General features: G+C 37.1%; 1 protein-coding gene across 4 annotated transcripts in view; it reads right to left on the bottom strand.

Annotated features, from left to right (window-relative positions):
• The window catches only part of GPATCH2 (G-patch domain containing 2), a 452,239-nt gene that overhangs the window by 69,759 nt on the left and 363,775 nt on the right, over window positions 1-18,705 (bottom strand). Inside the window, exon 7 of one of the 4 annotated variants that reach the window (XR_007953687.1) lies at window positions 16,750-16,862. The exons of the other annotated variants lie outside the window; for them this stretch is intronic. The gene's annotated coding sequence lies outside the window, so the exon portion shown is untranslated. The remainder of the gene's footprint in view (window positions 1-16,749; window positions 16,863-18,705) is intronic. 4 annotated transcript variants of the gene reach the window in all.

Raw genomic sequence — 18,705 nt, 5'->3', positions numbered from 1 at the left:
TTCCCTTTGTTTCTTATTTCCTATTTATCTTGTATATGGTTTGTTTTGTATATATTTATTTGTATGTTGTCACCAGGAGATTGTAAGCTTCTTGAGGGCAGGGATTAATCTTTTCTCTATTTTTGTATTCCCAATAATTAATTGGTACCTGGTACACAGTAGACATTTGTAGGCACTGATAGGGTTTGGAGCTTGAAGGTTCTCAATGGCCATCTTATTCTTTCTACTTTGTATGAGAGAACTGAGACCCAAAGTGACTAAGTGATTTGTCAGGATTATAAAGGCAATATCAAAGTTGCACAAAAGGAAAGTATGAGAAAAAGATGAGAACAAGACAAGAAAAACAAATATTGCATGGAGAAGAATAAGGTAAGTCTTGGTGACTACCAGAGATACTGAAGGATAGAAGCTAAATATTTTAAAGAATCTCAAGACGTTGGAAAGAATATTAGATTTGGACTTATACAACCTGAGGAACTGGACTAAATAATCTTTGAGAAATTCTGATTCCATGATTTTCCTCTAAGACCTTAAATTATACATATTATATCTCTTTTATGCTCATTTCCATTTTAGTTTAGTGTACTTCACTATTAAATTGTAAATTCTATGAAGGGAGAATATCTTCCTTAGCTTTCTATTTTTCCTACCTCTAGCATAGTGCTTAGTAGCTGGCAGTCACTAAATGAATAATTAAATTTGAATATAATAATTTTGCATTATTTTATAATTCTACTTAGCCTAATCTGGACATTTTCTATACCTACCATACATGAGAGGTGGTGTAGTCAAACCAGAGTATAAGAGGTACTTCTCTTTGTTATGAACTCTAAAATTATGTTTTGATTACTTTAATATGCCTGGTGAGGTAGGAACTACAAGAGTTCTGCCTATAACTTTGACTTTAAGTGATTGGTGAGGGCTCTAGATTTAGGTATGGATATTCTAAACAAAAGTCTATTGTAGGTCATATCATGAAAGGGTCTTGTTCTTTTACTGATTGGCTAAATTCACTAAGATCTTTTTTTTGATAGGAGGAATCCCCTTTAAGCCCACAATGAAAAGATCTTGTCTTTCTTTGTAACTGATATATTTCCTTTGGGCTGTTACTGCTATATGCCTGAGCACATCTTTGTGAAAGAAAACCTGGAAAGCTGAGTCTTCCAATGTGTATTCTAGTTAAGTGTTTATATATTTGTTGTTATTACTTGGTAGAAGATGTTTTGTTGTTGTTTTTATTGTTTTGGTTTTGGGAAGGAGGAATTCCAGGGAGTAGCTGCACTACCTCAATGTCACTAAACGCTGAACTTAAATTTAAAAAGTACACACTTGGTTTGCTTTTAATTTCTGTCTCTGCTCTTGTGTCTTCTTCCTTCCTTCCTTTTTTTCACTTGTTAGTTCATGTGTTCATTCCTTCCTTCATTTCCCTTTTCTTCCTTTTTTCCCTTTCCTTCCTTTCTTCCTCTCTCCCTCCCTCTGTTCCTTCTTTTCTTTCTTTTGCAATATGAAAAGTAGACTGTAAGTCGTTTAAGGGCAAGGGTTGTTTTCTTTCTTTCTTTCTTTCCTCTTTTCTTCCTTCCTCCTTTCTTTCTTCTTATCCTTGGGGCATCTGTATCTCACCCAGTGCCTTTTATAAAGCAAGTATTTAACAAATATTTGTACAGTGAATTGAATCATTATGCAATTGCCTAAAATAAGACATAATTAATAGTAATCTTCAGAAATCTGTCATTAGTTGTTGCTGTCTGCTGTACCTGTTTAATTGGATAAAAAAAATTTAACCTTAGTGTGGGACTTTAGATTTATCCTATTAAATTTAATCTTACTGGATTCACACCACTTTTTCATTCTGATGAGTTATTTTCAGGGATTATATTTTGGGGTTCCAATTCTGTTATACAATATATTAGTTGTCTCTGACAAGTTTCATGTCATTTGGAAATTTGATAAGACCATCCAGTCATTGATTAAAACCTTGTAACAAACACCATATCAAGGAAAGATCTTTGGTAAATTCAACAAACTTGTGTTAATATGTTTGTAATAGGGAATTTTGTTTTTCTTGCTTTCTTCAATTAGGGATTACGAGGAAGTGGATGGAGAGACAATGCATCTTCATTTAAAAAATAATTTAAAACTAAGCAAATATGTACTGAGAACATATTAAGTGCAAGGAACTGTGTTAGATACTGCCTTGCCACTAGAAACCTCTCTCTAGGTTGAACTAAGGCCTAATAATATATTCTAAATATTTCTAATTTCAAGTACTAAGAATATAATTCTATTTTCCATGCTTCTCATTTTGTCTATGAAGATACTGTAAGACACTGCAAAATACTTTTCTGGTACCTTGTCTGAAGAAGGAAATGAAGTCTAGCATAATTTGAGCTGGGATTCAAACTGATTCAAAAGGTAGCATTTTTACAACCATACTACAATGTTTCTTTCCTCAGAGAGAGTTGTGAGAATCAAAAAAAAGATGAGATGTAAAGTACAAACCATAAAATTTTATATGTGTTTTCATTTTATTTTTAATTGATAAATTTTTAAATTTTTAACTGATGAAACATCATGAGTTGTCCTGTCAACAACAATCAACAAACAATATGATCAGAGCCTCTACCCTCTTGTAGTCCTTTATGATATTCATTACGCAATTCATTTTGGGCTTTAGTTTTTCTCAGTAAATTACTTCTCTTTTTAAAACAAATTATTTATTGATAACTTTTGTTTTCTTTTGTTTTATTTTTTATTATAACTTTTTATTTGTTCACTTTCACTCAGCATCAGTTCATGTAAGTCTTTCCAGGCCTTTCATCATCCTGCTGGTCATTTCTTTCTTTCTTTTTTTTTTTTTATTATAGCTTTTTATTTGCAAGATATATGCATGGGTAATTTTTCAACATTGACAATTGCAAATCCTTCTGTTCCAACTTTTTCCCTTCTTTCCCCACCACCTCCCCCAGATGGCAGGTAGACCAATACATATTAAATATGTTAAAGTATATGTTAAATACAATATATGTATACATATCCATACAGTTATTTTGTTGCACAAGAAGAATTGGACTTTGAAATAATATACAATTATCCTGTGAAGGAAATTTAAAAAAAAAAAAAACAGAGGGATTGGAAATGCTATGTAGTGATTCACACTCATTTCCCAGAGTGCTTTCACTGGGTGTAGCTGGTTTTATTTATTATTGAACAAATGGAATTGATTTGGTTCATATCTCAATTGTTGAAAAAAGTCACATCCATCAGAATTGATCATCATATGGTATTGTTGTTGAGGTATATAATGATCTGGTCCTGCTCTTTTCACTCAGCATCAGTTCATGTAAGTCTCTTCAGGCCTTTCTGAAATCATCCTGTTGGTCATTTGCCTCCAGAAGCCCCGCAAGAAATCTGCTCCCAGAGAACCATCATATTTTAGAGAATATTACAGTAAACTATCCTCTTTTCTTCTAATTTATTTATAATTTCGTTCTTTATGCCTAGATCATGAACCCATTTTGACCTTATCTTGGTGTATGGTGTTAAGTGTGAGTCAATGCCTAGTTTCTGCCAAACTAATTTCCAATTTCCCAAGCAGTTTTTGTCAAATAGTGAATTCTTATCCCAAAAGCTGGGGTGTTTGGGTTTGTCAAACACTAGAGATTGCTACTGTTATTGACTATTTTGTTCTGTGAACCTAATTTATTCCACTGATCAACTAGTTATTTCTTAGCCAATACCAAATGGTTTTGGTGACTGCTGTGTTATAATATAGTTTTAAATCTGGTACAGCTAGGCCACCTTCATTTGATTTTTTCATTAGTTCCCTTGAAAGTCTTTGTAAATGTGCTGAAACTCGAGTTGATGCACTGAGGTCTCAAGTACATGAAGTTAAATAGTAATTGGACCATACTCTATTAATATATGCTTGGAGAAAGAATGGCCCCATCCACTCTTTGTGCAAGTCCTGATGTTTGTATAGGAAATGACATAGGGACAATTTTGGTGGGTGGAGGCAGAATGGCAGGAAGAGAGGGGAGAGAGACACTGCTGGCCAGGTTGTGTCGTGGCCGCTCACAGTCCTATTGCAATCCCCCTTCACTTCCAAAAAGAATAAAGATTGAAGATTTTCCCTTAACCTGAATTCCTGACTCCTGCTGATTTTAAAATATGCATCATCACATTTGGTGCCCAAGCGTGGGAACTAAGAACTGTACTTTTCACTGAAGAAGTCTCCGGTGATCAGGAACTTAGGTGAGTATAATAGACAAACAGGTAACTTGTTTTCATAAGGACTAAACTAGTAATCTTTTCTGGCTGAAATGGGACAGATGCTAAAGATTCTCCATCCCCATCCCCCACCCCACCCCCACCCCGGAGTGGTGCTATAGAAAGCTTAAGCTGATAGAAGGACAAGGGCTACTTATAACTTGGGAACAGATAACTAGACTTCTGGGTACATTAAAACGCACCTCCTGTTGATTCTTAGAGGAAGAGCAAATCTCTCCAGATAATTGGACATTAATAGGGCACCAGCTCTCTGAATATTACAATGAAAACGGTCCTTGTTCAATTTCCATCAAGGCATTCTATGTATATAATATAATACAGTTGGCCTTAAAGAGTCCTATGAGTAATAGAAAAAAGAAAAAAAGTTCTAGGAATAGCCAGATGAGGAAGCTTGAGATAAAAGAGGAAGACAATGAACAGATTAATGACCATATCCCCACAGGGCATAGAGATTTAAGTGAGGATGATCAAGGGTGTGGCGACTTTCCACCCCAGAGGCAGCTTCAGCCCCACCTAAGGAGCAAGTAATTGACTCCCCCTCCATCAACTCCACCCTCTGGGATGGAGGGAGGAGGGGTAGTGGAGGGGGGGGAGGCAGTGACAGCACCAGCACCTCCCCCTCAGCATCCAGCTACTCCTATGAATAGATTGCAAAAGGGACTAATTAAAGCTAGGGTGGAAGGGAGAGATGCAACTGAGCTTCAACATCACATTTTTCCTGTGATTCAACAGTTTAAACTTTTCAGGTCAAGAAAGTAGAAAATAGGGGACTTCCGGCCAAGATGGTGGAGGGGAGGCACACAGCTGTGTAAGCTCTGTGTTTTCTCTCACTGTCCATCTCATTACAAGCCTCTGAATTAATGCTTGACTGAAAAAAAAAAACCCCACAAATAGTTGCCAAGAGAAGACATCCTTGACATTCGCCAAGAAAGGTCTGTTTTTGCTCGAGGGTGGGGACGGTTTTTAGATCGAGCGCAGGCTGAGGGCAGCAGTGGTAGCGAGAGCACGGGAGGCAGCTCATAGCCGAGCAGACCGGAGAGGGGGTAGGGTGTGATCGCAGCCATCTCTGCAGGGAGAACTTTGCTACAGGATTGGATACTTTGCCCTGGCAGCAAGTCAGTAGCCCAGCAGAGAAGCTAAAAACACCGGGGGTGAAGAATACAACCCCAAACAGCTGGAGTCTCTCGGGACCTGGCCACCCCTCCCCCACAGTGTCTCAACACTCTCTCGGAATCTCAGAGAGCAGGCTCAGCACAGTCTGGCTAGTGCCTCACTGCTGCCCCTGCAGTCTGTAGAGGAAGCTCGGTAACACCACCCAGCCCCTCCCCCCAAAAAAGCAGACTCCATTTAGGAGTTTTTCTTTTTTTTCTTTGCTAGTTAGTCTTTGATTCTTTGACAAAATGAGCAAAAAATTGAAGAGGACTTTAACCCATGACAGCTTCTATACAGATAGAGAGCAGACTCTAAATCCTGAGGAGACCAAAAACAGACTGTCTCCAGGTGAATTCCCAAAGGAGGAGATCATCTGTTCCTTAGCACAGATGAACCTCATAGAAGAAATTAAAAAGGCTCTCACAAGAGAGCTAGAAGAAAAATGGGAAAAGGAGAGGGAGGCTTGGAAAGAGAGGCTGGAAAAGTCATCCCACTCATTTAAAGACAGAGTGGATAAAGAAATAAAGTCCTTGAAAAATAGGATTAGTGAACTGGAAACAGAAAATAGCTCTCTAAAAAAACAAAACTGGCAAAATGGAAAAAAATTCCATAGAACAAAAGAACTCAATTGGACAATTAGAAAAAGATATTTAAAAAGTGAGTGAAGAAAATACTTCATTGAAAATCAGAATTGAACAAATGGAATTGAATGACTCGAGGAGACAAGAAGAAGCAATCTAGCAAATCCAAAAAAATCAAACAATAGAAAAGAATGTGAAATACCTTCTGGGGAAAACAACAGACCTGGAAAACAGATTCAGGAGAGACAATCTGAGAATCATCGGACTCCCAGAAAAGCATGATGAAAAAAAGAGCCTGGACACTATTTTCCAGGATATTATCAAAGAGAACTGCCCAGATAGAAACAGAGGGTAAAATAGACCTTGAAAGAATTCATCGATCATCTACTGAAAGGGATCCTAAAATCAAAACACCAAGAAATATAGTGGCCAAATGCCAGAACCCTCAGACGAAAGAAAGCGGCTAGAAAAACCCAATTTAAGTATCAAGGAGCCACAATAAGGATCACCCAGGATCCAGCAGCATCCACATTAAAGGATCGAAGGGCCTGCAATATGATATTCTGAAAGGCTAAGGAACTTGGTATGCAACCAAAAATAACTTACCCAGCTAGAATGAGCATCTTTTTCCAGGGAAGAAGATGGACATTCAACGAAGTAAGTGAATTTCACCTATTTTTGATGAAAAAGCCAGAACTTAACAAAAAGTTTGATCTACAAATATAGAACTCAAGAGAAATCTAAAAAGGTAAAGATTAATCATGGGAACTATATTTTGGCTATAAAGATGTATAAAGAATACATGTATACCTTGTTATGGAAACTAGCTGTGGAAAGGACATTGTACCAGAAAAAGCGTAAAGTTGGGGGTACTACATCTCATGAAGAGGCAAAGGAAACCTATTGTATTTGAGCGAAAGAATGGAGGGGGATGAATATAGTGAGTATCTTACTGCCTTCAGAATTGGCTTTAAGAGAAAAATTTTAGACATATTCAATCTATGGTGAAACTTCTCCCACCTCATTGAAAAGTGAGAAGGGAAAAGTGAAAAGGGAAGGAATAAGCTAAGTGGAAGGGAATATGGAAACTGGGCGGGAAGGGGGTAAGATAGGGGGAGGAAATCTAAGGCGGGGGGAGAGAGATACTAAAAAGGGAGGGCTGTGAGAAGCAAGTGGTGCTCACAAGATTAATACTGGGAAGGGGGGCAAAGGGGAAAGAAGGGAGAAAAAGCATAAACCAGGGTTAACAAGATGACAAGTAATACAGAACTGGTCATTTTAACCATAAATGTGAACGGGGTAAACTCCCCCATAAAGAGGAAGCGGTTAGCAGAATGGATTAAAAGCCAGAATCCTACAATATGTTGTTTACAGGAAACACACCTGAAGCGGGGAGATACATGCAGGTTAAAGATAAAAGGTTGGAGCAAAATCTACTATGCTTCAGGTGAAGTAAAAAAAGCAGGGGTAGCCATCCTGATCTCAGATCAAGCTAAAGCAAAAATTGATCTAATTAAAGAGATAAGGAAGGGCACTATATCTTGCTAAAGGGTAGCATGGATAATGAAGCAATATCAATATTAAACATATATGCACCAAGTGGTGTAGCATCTAAATTCTTAAAAGAGAAATTAAAAGAGCTGCAAGAAGAAATAGACAGCAAAACTACAATAGTGGGAGATCTCAACCTTGCACTCTCAGAATTAGATAAATCAAACCACAAAATAAATAAGAAAGAAGTCAAAGAGGTAAATAGAATACTAGAAAAATTAGATATGATAGATCTCTGGAGAAAATGTAATGGAGACAGAAAGGAGTACACTTTCTTTTCAGCAGTTCATGGAAACTATACAAAAACTGACCATATATTAGGACATAAAAACCTCAAACTCAAATGAAGTAAGGCAGAAACAGTAAATGCATCCTTTTCAGACCACGATGCAATGAAAATTACATTCAACAAAAAGCCAGGGGAAAGTAGACCAAAAAATAATTGGAAACTAAATAATCTCATACTAAAGAATGATTGGGTGAAACAGCAAATCATAGACATAATTAATAACTTCACCCAAGAAAACGATAATAATGAGACATCATACCAAAATGTATGGGATGCAGCTAAAGCAGTAATAAGGGGAAATTTCATATCTCTAGAAGCTTATTTGTATAAAATAGAGAAAGAGAAGGTCAATGAATTGGGCTTGCAACTAAAAATGCTAGAAAAGGAACAAATTAAAAACCCGCAGTCAAACACTAAACTTGAAATTCTAAAAATAAAAGGAGAGATCAATAAAATTGAAAGAAAAAAAAAACTATTGAATTAATTAATAAAACTAAGAGTTGGTTCTATGAAAAAAACCAACAAAATAGAAAAACTCTTAGTAAATCTGATTAAAAAAAGGAAAGAGGAAAATCAAATTGTTCGTCTTAAAAATGAAAAGGGAGAACTCACCACTAACGAAGAGGAAATTGGAGCAATAATTAGGAGTTACTTTGCTCAACTTTATGCCAACAAATTTGACAACTTAAATGAAATAGAAGAATACCTCCAAAAATATAGCTTGCCCAAACAGAGGAAGAAGTAAATATACTAAACAGTCCCATCTCAGAAAAAGAAATAGAACAAATTATCAACCAACTCCCTAAGAAAAAATCCCTAGGACCAGATGAATTTACATGTGAATTCTACCAAACATTTAACATTTAAAGAACAATTCACTCCAATGTTTAACTTTTTTAAAAAATAGGGAATGAAGGACTCCTGCCAAATTCCTTTTATGACACAGACATGGTGGTGATACCTAAATCAGGTAGGTTGAAAACAGAGAAAGAAAATTATAGACCAATCTCCCTAATGCATATTGATGCTAAAATCTTAAATAAAATATTAGCAAAAAGATTACAAAAAATCATCCCCAGGATAATACACTATGACCAAGTAGGATTTTTACCAGGAATGCAGGGCTGGTTCAATATTAGGAAAACTATTAGCATAACTGACTATATCAATAATCAAACAAACAAAAACCATATAATCATCTCAATAGATGAAGAAAAAGCATTTGATAAAATCCAACATCCATTCCTAATAAAAACACTTGAGAGCATAGGAATAAATGGACTTTTCTTTAAAATAGTCAGGAGCATATATTTAAAACCTTCAGTAAGCATCATATGCAATGGGGAAAAACTGGAACCTTTCCCAGTAAGATCTGGAGTGAAGCAAGGTTGCCCACTATCATCATTATTATTCAATATTGTATTAGAAACACTAGCCTCGTCTAGGGGAGGAGGTGGAGGGAAGGGAGGGAGAAAAATTTGGAACACAAGATTTTGTAAGGATAAATGCTGAAAAATGCAAAAAAAATGAAAATAAAAAGGTTAAAAAAAAAAGAAAAAAAAAGAAACACTAGCCTCTGCAATAAGAGTTGAGAAAGATATGAAAGGAATTAGAGTAGGCAATGAGGAAACCAAACTATCACTCTTTGCAGATGATATGATGGTATACCTAGAGAACTCCAGAGATTCTACTAAAAAGCTATTAGAAATAATTCATAATTTTAGCAAAGTAGCTGGATATAAAATAAATCCCCATAAATCCTCAGCATTTTTATACATCACCAACAAAATCCAACAGCAAGAGATACAAAGAGAAATTCCATTCAAAATAACTGTTGATAGCATAAAATATTTGGGAATCTACCTACCAAAGGAAAGTCAGGAATTGTATGAGCAAAATTACAAAAAAGTTTCCACACAAATAAAGTCATACTTAAATAATTGGAAAAATATTAAGTGCTCTTGGATAGGCCGAGAGAATATAATAAAGATGACAATATTCCCTAAACTAATCTATTTATTTAGTGCTATACCAATCAGATTTCCAAAAAAAATATTTTAATGATCTAGAAAAAATAACAACAAAATTCATATGGAACAATAAAAAGTTGAGAATCTCAAGGGAATTAATGAAAAAAAAAATCAAATGAAGGTGGCCTAGGTGTACCTGATCTAAAATTATATTATAAAGCAGCAGTCACCAAAACCATTTGGTATTGGCTAAGAAATAGATTAGTTGATCAGTGGAAAAGGTTAGGTTCACAAGACAGAATAGTCAACTATAGCAATCTAGTGTTTGACAAAGCCAAAAATCCTAACTTTTGGGATAAGAATTCATTATTTGATAAAAACTGCTGGGATAACTGGAAATCAGTATGGCAGAAATTAGGCATGGACCCACACTTAACATCTATACCAAGATAAGATCAAAATGGGTCCATGACCTAGGCATAAAGAATGAGATTATAAATAAATTAGAAGAACATAGGATAGTTTATCTCTCAGACTTGTGGAGGAGAAAGAAATTTGTGACCATATATGAACTAGAGACCATTATTGATCACAAAATAGAAAATTTTGATTATATCAAATTAAAAAGCCTTTTTACAAACAAAACTAATGCAAACAAGATTAGAAGGGAAGCAACAAACTGGGAAAACATCTTTACAGTTAAAGGTTCTGATAAAGGCCTCATTTCCAAAATATATAGAGAACTGACTCTAATTTATAAGAAATCAAGCCATTCTCCAATTGATAAATGGTCAAAGGATATGAACAGACAATTTTCAGATGATGAAATTGAAACTATTGCCACTCATATGAACATGTTCCAAATCACTATTGATCAGAGAAATGCAAATTAAGACAACTCTGAGATACCACTACACACCTGTCAGATTGGCTAAGATGACAGGAAAAAATAATGATGAATGTTGGAGGGGATGCGGGAAAACTGGGACACTGATGCATTGTTGGTGGAGCTGTGAACGAATCCAACCATTCTGGAGAGCAATCTGGAATTATGCCCAAAATGTTATCAAACTGTGCATACCCTTTGATCCAGCAGTGCTACTACTGGGCTTATACCCCAAAGAGATACTAAAAAAGGGAAAGGGACCTGTATGTGCCAAAATGTTTGTGGCAGCCCTGTTTGTAGTGGCTAGAAACTGGAAAGTGAATGGATGCCCATCAATTGGAGAATGGCTGGGCAAATTGTGGTATATAAATGTTATGGAACATTATTGTTCTGTAAGAAATGACCAACAGGATGAATACAGAGAGGCTTGGAGAGTCTTACATGAATTGATGCTAAGTGAAATAAGCAGAACCAGGAGATCATTATACACTTCGACAACGATATTGTATGAGGATGTATTCTGATGGAAGTGGATTTCTTTGACAAAGAGACCTGAGTTTCAATTGATAAATGATGGACAAAAGCAGCTACACCCAAAGAAAGAACACTGGGAAACGAATGTGAACTATTTGCATTTTTGCTTTTCTTCCCGGGTTATTACCTTCTGAATCCAATTCTCCCTATGCAACAAGAGAACTGTTTGGTTCTGCAAACATATATTGTATCTAGGATATACTGCAACATATCTAACATATACAGGACTGCTTGCCATCTAGGGGAGGGGGTGGAGGGAGGGAGGGAGGGGAAAAATCGGAACAGAAGTGAGTGCAAGGGATAATGTTGTAAAAAAATTACCCTGGCATGGATTCTGTCAATATAAAGTTATTATTAAATAAAATAAAATATTAAAAAATAAAAATAAAATAAAATAAAAAAAAAGTAACCAAAAAAAAAAAAAAAAGAGTAGAAAATATGATCCTTTTAATATCAAAAACATCAGTCACCAATAAATACCTGAAAAAGGCTTGCACTCTTTATGGGGGTACATCAGTTTATGTTAAGATGTTATTACAGAATTTGGTTTTTGAAATCTTAACCCCAATGACTGGAAATCTACAGCAAGGGTATGCCTAGAACCTGGACAAAATTACTTGTGGCTTTCTGAATATACTGAGTTCTGTAGGATACAGTCCAACAAAATAGTCAAAGTGGAGTTCATACTGCAGTCACCTGTGACCTACTACCAGGGGTATGTTCCTATGCAGACATCGCAGTACAGATTAATTATTCCATAGCAGCATATGAAGAAATTGCTGCTAATGCTATCAAAGGGTGGGCTTCTCTCCACAATAAAGATGACAAGAGTGAGGCCTTCACAAAAATAACACAAGGGCCAAATGAACCCTTTGCTGACTTTGTGGGACGTTTGCAGACAGCTATCACAAGAACAAATGGGGGAAATGCAGTAACAGACATTTTGATAAGGCAACTTGCTAAGGAAAATGCTAATGAGGTTTGTAGAAGATTTATACTAGGACTGCACAAGGATGCTCCTTTAGAGGAGCTCATAAGACGCTGTGCCACAGTGGGCACAAATGCCTTTTATAGCCAGGCTATGATGCAGACTTCCCAAGATCCCAATATGGGAAGACAGGGTTCCTTTTAGCAAGGGACTTCCAGAGAGACTCGTAGATGCTCTCAGTGTGGTAAAGTAGGGCATCTGAAAGCTCAGTGTTGGTATAGAGACAGAATGAGAAAACATGGTGGGAGAACAAGAGCCCATGTCCAAAATGCTACAGAGGCTTCCATTGGGCCTCAGAATGTAGACTGATTAAGGGAAACGGAATGAGGGGCCCAGCCCCAGGGCCCAAGACACAAAACACTTAGGGTATGATGGCAGCCAATGGTGCACCCAGAGAGTGCCTACAAGTCCAGTACCCAGATATGACCAATCAGCTAGGAAGCCATATGATGGGAGAAAAGGATTATACAATCAAGCAGCCAGGAAGCAATCTGATGGGAGAAAGGAATTACAATTGGGGAGAATAGAGCTGTATGCAGCTGGGACAACTGAAATACCCCCTGGAGAAGTGAAATCCAGCCTGTGGATCCCTTGCCTCCAGGCACAGTAGGCTTGACCATTTCACCTCCTTTTTGTACGTACAAAAGAGTGTCCATCCACACACTGATGTGGGAAACTGGGGAATGTGTAGATAATATCCCAGTCACTAATACAGGTAGACAATGTGTGACTTATCACCCAGGAGAAATAATAGCATCAGGTTTATTCATACAGAATCCTAATAAGCAATCTGGTGATAGTTGCTCAGATTCTGACTCCAAGTCACAAAATCCAGGAATATATTGGACAGCAGCGGTAACAGCTGACCAACCTATGCTCACAATCTATATAAATGGCATACGATTAGAAGGATTGGTAAACACAGGTGCAGATCGTACATTCATTAGAGGTGCCAACTGGCCCAGTCACAGGCTAAAGGTTAAAGCAGACACCTACATGTCTGGCGTTGGAGAATCAATAGCAGCTGAAGTTAGTGCTGCCCCTATGAGATGGACTTTTGAAGGCAAAACAGGAATTTTTACTCCTTTTATAGTTGAAAAAATCCCTATCAATCTGTGGGGAAAGAGACATTTTACAACAATTAGGGTTAAAAATGAGTACTTCGGTTTTTTAGGCAGGGCTGCTGTTGAAGGCCTGCTAATACTTTCACCTGTTTCTATCCAATGGAAAACTGATACACCAGTGTGGATAGAACAGTGGCTCTTAGCTAAAGACAAAATTCAAGCCTTATTAGATATAGTACAGGAGCAACTTCACCAAGGACACTTACAACCTTCTCTAAGTTCTTAGAATTCCCAGTATTTGTTGTAAAAAAGAAATCTGGAAAATGGAGGATGTTGACTGATTTAAGAAAGGTGAATGAACAGATGGAAACCATGGGAACTCTTCAGCCTGGACTTCCATCTCCTATTCAATTGCCTAGAGAATGGTCTCTTTGGGTTATAGACATTAAGGATTGTTTGTATTCTATCCCTCTGGATAAGAAGATATGAAAAGATTTGCCTTTGCAGTGCCCAGTGTTAACTTAGCTGAGCCTTATAAAAGATATGAAAGCCACAGGGAATGAAAAACAGCCCTACTGTGTGTCAAATGTATGTTGCTGCTGCTCTTACTCCAGTAAGGAAAGCATTTTCAAAAGTTATGCTATTACATTATATGGATGATATATTGGGATGTGCACCTGAGGAACAAGTGTTAGAAGCATGTCTACAAAAGACCACAGAAACACAAAGGAATTACAAATTGTACATAGCTCCAGGAAAAAAATTCAAAACATGCTTCTCTTCAATATTTAGGATACGAAGTATACCCAAAGGTGCTTACCGCACAAAAACTGTCCTTAAGAACAGAGAAGCTAAACACCTTAAATGATTTTCAGAAATTGATAGGAGATATCCAATGTATGCGACCAGTGTTAGGCTTGAATACCTATCAATTGCAACCATTATATGATATTTTAAGGGGATTCAGTGCTTTAAATTCACCACGCCAGCTTACAAAAGAAGCTCAAAAGGCTTTGAGAGAAGTTGAACTGGCTTCATCCAATGTGGTTGAAAGAGTCATTCAAAAACCTTTGGAAATATCAGTTTTTGCTACACAAGGGGCACCCACATCAGTCCTTCATCAAAGAGACTATGATAGAGTGGATGAACCTCCCAGCACAACCAGAACAAACTCCTTACCCAGTGCTTACTCCTTACCCAGTGCTTCTGGCTAGAATTTTATTAAAGGTCATTAAGCGAGCAGTACAATTATCTGGGATAAGACCTAAGAAGATATACACCTTTTATACTAATGCACAAATTAATCTATGCTGTGAGACTATCCCAGAGTGGCAAATTTTATTGGCCATGGCTCTAAATTTTACACATGGGTCTCCATTAAAGATAACCAGACTATTACATAATTGGCGATGGATTCTTGAAGAAAAAGTTTCTAAAGTTCCTCTTAAAAGACCACTATCTTTACAAATGCATCCAAACATATTTGTGCTGTATACTCTCATGACTTAACTATAAAGAGAGTAGTCAGAATTCCTTTTGTCCACTCAGCAGAATAAATTGTATGTGATCATTCTAGCTCTTACTTATTATCCAGGAGATATAAATGTAATATCTGATTCAGCCTATTCAGTAGGTGTGCTACAAAGAACTGCCACAGCCCAAATAAAATTTGTAGCCTTTAATATATATCAGCTCTTCAAGGAACTTCAAGAGCAAGTGAGAATGCAGCCAGGTAAGATTTATATTTTGCATGTCCACTCTCATAGTAGACTTTCAGGTCCTATTTTTGATGCTAATTCAAAAGCAGATAGCCTTCTAATTATGTTGGTCAATACCCCTTTATTCCAAGAAGCCCAGGAATCTCATTCTAAATATCATCAGACTGCTTGAACTTTACGTTTACCATTTGGAAGAACAAGAGAGAAAGCGAGGAACATAGTAAAAACCTGTACGGCTTGCCTTCCTTTCCATGCTCCTACACTGCCTCCAGGGAAGAACCCTCGTGGTTTGAAATGCAATGAAATCTGGCAAATGGATGTGACCCATTATAAATCTTTTGGTTGCCTGTCTTTTATCCATGTTGTGGTAGACACCTTTTCAGGATTCATTTTTGCAATAACAGCAGCAAAAGAGACAGCCCGAGTGGTCAATGAATTCCTCATACAAGCATTTGCAATTATGGGTGTGCCACAAGCAATAAAAACAGACAATGGTCCTGCATATACTTCTAAACGTTTTGCACACTTTTGTGCACAGTATAAGATTTTACACACCATTGGCATACCTTTTAATCCTCAAGGACAGGCAATAATAGAGAGGAAAAACAGAGACATTAAGACGCTCCTCCCAAAACAAAAGAAAGGGGGAGCCACAGGTAACCCTAGAGAACTTCTAAACCTAACCCTTTATACTATTAACTTCTTGATTTTTGACAAAGATGCACTGGCTCCGGCAGACAAGTTTTATAACCCACTGGAAGGGCAGTGTCCAGTGCCAGCGGCTCTAGTATCTTTAGATAATTGCCAGGTGATGTGGAGAGACCCAGCAAGTGGTGAATGGAAGGGACCAGATAGGCTAAATGCTTGGGGGAGAGGGTTTGCTTGTACTTCTACAGGTGGAGAAGGAATCAGATGGGTGCCAATGAGCTGTATTCGCCTTGTCCATCAAAGAGAGACAGAGCAGACCCTTGAAATGAAGGAGAAGACCCAAGAAATATTGGGTGGTTCTGTTGCTGATTGTGCTCACCACTGAAGAAGCACGGCAGTTATGGCGTTTGACTCATGGACATCGAAAATTGTTGGACTTGAAAGCCCTCAGGAATCATTGGATTCTCTGAGACATGATAAGATTGTTGTAGGATTTGAAAACCCTCAGGAATCATTGGATTCTCTGAGACCTAAGACTGTTGTATGACTTGAAAGCCCTCAGGAATCATTGGATTTTTCTGAGAAATGATAAGACTATTGCAAGACTTCAAAATCTGCTGTAATTGTTGGATTCCCTAACATATAAAAGGACTGTTGCAGGATTTCAAAAACTTGGGATCATTGGATTCCCTGACATGTGAAGCAATGGACAATAGATTGGTTTTGCACTATCTCTTGGCTGCTGAAGAAGGCGTATATGTGACTGTTGTTTACATACCCTCCTTCTAGGATTTCTGGAAATCTTTTACACCATGTTGATTTATATTGTTTGGTATACCACTACTTGCATGTACAATTCATGTTTGTTATACCACATCGAGCCTGCACTGACTGTGGGTAGAATCACCACTAATAACCTCTGCGTTATTGCTATGTGCTTGTGTAATACCTCCTATGGATGGGTTTGTGCATACATGTTTCTAATAAGACCCTCTAGCCCAGAAACCCGCTAGCAACCCCCCACTTCCCTTTGGTGCTTTTCATCTCCCTTCCTGAGAAGTCGGGGGTGGGGCATGATCACCTCCTTTTCGGTGCTTTCACCTCCTTTCCTGAGAAGTCATGGAGGGTGTGATCACCTCCTCTTGGGGGCTCTGACCTCCCCGAGAAGTCAGGGATGGCATGACCACCTGTGTTCTAAAACAAAAGAAAGCGGGAGATGTAATGGGCTGAAGCTCGAGTTGATACACTGAGGTCCCAAGCATGTGAGGCTAAATAGTAATTGGACCAAACTCTATTAATATATTCTTGGAGAAAAAATGACCCCCACCCACTCGTTGTGCAAGTTTGATATGTTGTATAGGAAATGACGTAGGGACGATTTTGGTGGGTGGAGAGAGGCACAGAGGGACTGCTGGCCAGGTTTGTGTCGTGGCCACTCACATTCCTATCACCATCCCCCTTCACCTCCAAAAAGAATAAAGATCGAAGATTTTCCCTTAACCTGAATTCCTGACTCTGGCTGATTTTAAAAGACGTGGTCATCACAAGTCTTGACCTTTTGTTCTTCCAGATGAACTTTGTTGTTATTTTTCTAAGTCATTAAAATAGTTTTTTGGTAATTTGATTGGTATAGCACTAAATAAATAGATTAGTTTAGGTAGTGTCATCTTTAATATATTCACTCGACCTATCCAAGAGCACTTAATATTTTTCCAATTGTTTAGATCTGACTTTATTTGTGTGGAAAGTGTTTTGTAGTTTTGTTCATATAGCTCCTAACTTTCCCTTGACAAGAAAGATTCCCAAATATTTTATACTATTGGCAGTTACTTTAAGTGGAATTTATCTTTGTATTTCTGTTAGATTTTGTTAGCAATATATAAGAATGCTGATGATTTATATGGGTTTATTTTGTATCCTAAAGCTGTACTTTGTATGCTAAAGGTGTGGATTATTTCTAATAGCTTTTTAGTAGAATCTCTGGGGTTCTCTAAGTATACCATCATATCATCTGCAAAGAGTGATAATTTAGTTTCCTTATTACCTACTCTAATTCCTTTAATCTCTTATTGCCGAAGCTAGCATTTCTAATACAATGTTGAATAGTAATAGTGATAGTGGGCAACCTTGTTTCACTGCTGATCTTATTGGGAATGGTTCCAGTTTATCTTCATTACATAGGATACTTACTGATGGTTTTAAATCAATGCTACCGATCGTTTTAAGGATAAGTCCATTTATTCCTTTACTCTTAAGTGTTCTTAATAGGAATGGGTGTTGGATTTCATGAAATGCTTTTTCTGTATCTATTGAGATGATCATATGGTTTTTGTTAATTTGTTTATTAATATAGTCATTTATGCTAATAGTTTTCCTAATATTGAATCAGCCCTGCATTCCTGGTATAAATCCTACTTGGTCATAGTGTATTATTCTGGAGATAATTTTCTGTAATCTTTTTGCTAATATTTTATTTAAGATTTTTGCATCAATATTCATTAGGGAGATTGGGCTATAATTTTCTTTGTCTGTTTTCAACCTGGTTTGAATAGCAGCACCCTGTCTGTGTCATAAAAGGAATTTGGCAGAAGTCCTTCATTCCCTATTTTTAAAAAAAGTTTATATAACATTGGAGTTAATTGTTCTTTAAATGTTTGGTAGAATTCACATGTAAATCCATCTGGTCCTGAGAATTTTTTCTTAGGGAGTTAATAGCTTGTTCTATTTCTTTTTCTAAAATGAGATTATTTAAGCAATTTATTAACTCCTTTGTTAGTCTGGGAAGCCTATATTTTTGAAGGTAGTCATCCATTTCACTTAGGTTATCCAATTTATTGGCATAAAGTCTTTTTCTCTCCCACTCTTAATGAGTTTCTCTGTAAACCAAATATGTCAATTATTTTCTCTGAGCCAAATCTGATGAGAGTAAGATTCACACAATGTTCCTCCCCCTCCCTTAATTTCCTCAGATATGATAGGTTTCCTTTGCCTCTTCATGAGATGTAATTTCCCTCTTTTTATCTCACCCTTTTCCCTT

This window comes from Antechinus flavipes, chromosome 4 (genome assembly GCF_016432865.1).
Source record: "Antechinus flavipes isolate AdamAnt ecotype Samford, QLD, Australia chromosome 4, AdamAnt_v2, whole genome shotgun sequence".
In the NCBI taxonomy this organism is placed as follows: Eukaryota; Metazoa; Chordata; class Mammalia; order Dasyuromorphia; family Dasyuridae; genus Antechinus; species Antechinus flavipes.
Note: the sequence above shows the minus strand (reverse complement) of the source record. Positions and strands in the feature narration are given on the sequence as shown.